Raw genomic sequence first — 2,813 nt, 5'->3', positions numbered from 1 at the left:
TAACTCAGCGCGTTTTGAAGGAGTTCTTTTGAGACCTACTGCTTTATTCGTGCAATGTAAAAATCTGATGAAAATCAGACTACTTAATCAGCTAAGTAGGGTCAAAGTGTCTAAGGATAGAGATTGGATTACTAGTCTTGTAAGCTAAATTATGATGTATCTTGTTTACTTGGTTTGAGCTTAATGAGAATTACTTACCTTTCACCAAAAAAAAAACAAAGACAAGACGAGTTGAGTAGTTATCCTACTTTTTCGCAAATCTTCGAGTCACGCGAGTCACACAAGCAATCAAAATTGATTCTTTACCAATTAATAACCTACATAACATAATTATGTACAATTACTATATAACCAATAATAAACCAACTAATCATGCACTTATCCTATGCCCATCACGTCCTAATTCTTTTTGACAACTTCAAAGCTAAATCTCTAATTCTACCGTTTTACAGCACTGTTCAGTCTCGCTATAAAATTCATAATTAATTCATCAAAAATCAAAACGATGCAAGACCAGTGAGGTTGGAACCCTAAGACACATATCTACAATTCTTGTGAAATAGATTTTCTTCAAATTCCAGGCTTATCAGGGTTTTCTTGAAGAAATCATAAATACTGACGAATTCCATCGCATAAAAAGTATTGACCTCTAAAATAAGTTTAGCAAATCCTTTTCAAGTGAAACAAAAGCCTAACATCATCTAGACTCTCCAATTTTAATGTTTGAAAAAGACTCAACTCAATTTCAATTTATAAATTAGGTTTGCAAAATAAACTTTAGACCACTAGTGCATTCGCGGATTCTCAGTCGACATGTTCATAACGAATTTATTCTGGAAAATCTACACGTTCAATTGCTACGAAATTTTATAGGCATCAACAAGACTTGAAAATAACCTAAGCCTATTCTTTACGTTTTTTAAGACAATGACTTTAAGATAGTCTGGTAGTTCGTTTAAGACAACTTACAGATTTATTGAATTGTTGTAACTTTATTCTAAACATTGAAAGATTAAAGATGAACTTACAAAATAAAAGGTGATGAACTTCTCTTCTTTTTTTCCCTTTTAATTCTCTCTCTCTCTTTTATGTGATATTATGAGTTTTTATGTGGAATAAGGATTTATGGCTAGGTTAGCCTTGCTTATATACTAGTAAGGTAGTATTATTTTAGGAAAGTTTCTCTCTTTATTATCATTGTACTAGTCTTACCATAAGTATGATTACCATACATCTCTTTTACTAATTTAATTATTAAGATATTAATATAATTATTATTACTTTCCCATATTATTATTATTATTATTTCCATATTATTTATTATTAATTCCCGATATAAAAACCTAATCACACCCATACTATACTAATAAATTTCGGTCCATATAATAATGGCACACGGCCCAAAGCAAAAATATAAGCTAAGCCCAATTCCCGACTTGGATGCTTAATTTATTATTTAATTAACGTCTTACCTATACTTATTATTAGAAATGTCTTTAATCAATTATTAATGTACATAAATTATTCTCGAAAATTATTATCAAAATACGGGTATTACAAATTTCCCCCTTAAAATGAACTTCGTCCCCAAGTTTGCCTATAACTACTACAACAACACCTATAAACATCCACACAACTGAGCACTATCTAACTGATGATAACACAATTATCCATTTACGATTATCAACCACACCAATCTTATCACAAGTTATCACAACAATAACTCAAAATATTCGTAGTATTACATTCCTTCCTCCTAAAAATAAACTTCGTCCTCGAAGTTCGAGATAACAACCAACGGAAAAAATTAGACCATTTATGACCAGAACATATAATACACATTGTAACATAAGACGACTATTATTTTCAACAGAACATCGATTGATGGCATAATTAATTTTAAACAGCAAAACCACATTGTATAGTATATTCGAACCAATCTTTATTTAAACTCAACTACTTTACTTAACTACCGACGAATACATTGCCAGACTAAATAATAATCTATAAAAAAATATGCCTAATTGTTTAGTATAATGATCACTTAAGCCAATGAGGTACTATCCACCCTTCCTTCATAATTGATTTAAATTTATTTTTCGTTCATTTTAATCCTTACCTAACATCATCTAACTTAAGCATGGATGCAATTATCGTGAACATATATATGGCTTAGGGCAACACATTCCGCATATCACTAGACATGTTATTCTACTTCACATAATTGACAAAATCAAATATAATGTTCAAGAGATCAAAAACAAAACTTGTTATACATTTTACATGTTATAACTTCTAACAATCTTCAAGGCTAGGAAAACACGTCATAACTCCTAACAAACATTAATACATAATAACATAACTACTTATTGAGAACATATACTTTTTAGAAAAATACAGAAAGTTAATAAACCATGAGAAAAAGAATGAAGGCCAAAGCTCATAAGATCAGTTTATAATGCATTTTACAAACTACTTGGTCGAAACAGAAATTTACAGCAACTCGTCAGAAACTTAGGTCAAGTTGTAAAAATCACTATTAATTGTCAAAAATTTAAATTGCGACGTGGCTTATCAATTTGAAAACTTACATAAGTCTATTAAACAGTGGAGTTGGAATTATAATAAATCATTAAGTATTTTTTAAATGACAATTTTTACAAAAACATGGGACGAAATTATAACTGTACAGGAATATTCCGACCACTTCCCATTAAAATATTTATTTCTCCTAAACCGTATATTATTTGAATATGATACCAGTGGCATATAAAAGCTACTCACAAAGGTATTATACATAAAAATCTCGAGCA

The sequence above is a fragment of the Silene latifolia genome, chromosome 4 (genome assembly GCF_048544455.1).
Source record: "Silene latifolia isolate original U9 population chromosome 4, ASM4854445v1, whole genome shotgun sequence".
Classification (NCBI taxonomy): Eukaryota; Viridiplantae; Streptophyta; class Magnoliopsida; order Caryophyllales; family Caryophyllaceae; genus Silene; species Silene latifolia.
This window is presented reverse-complemented; position numbering follows the sequence as displayed.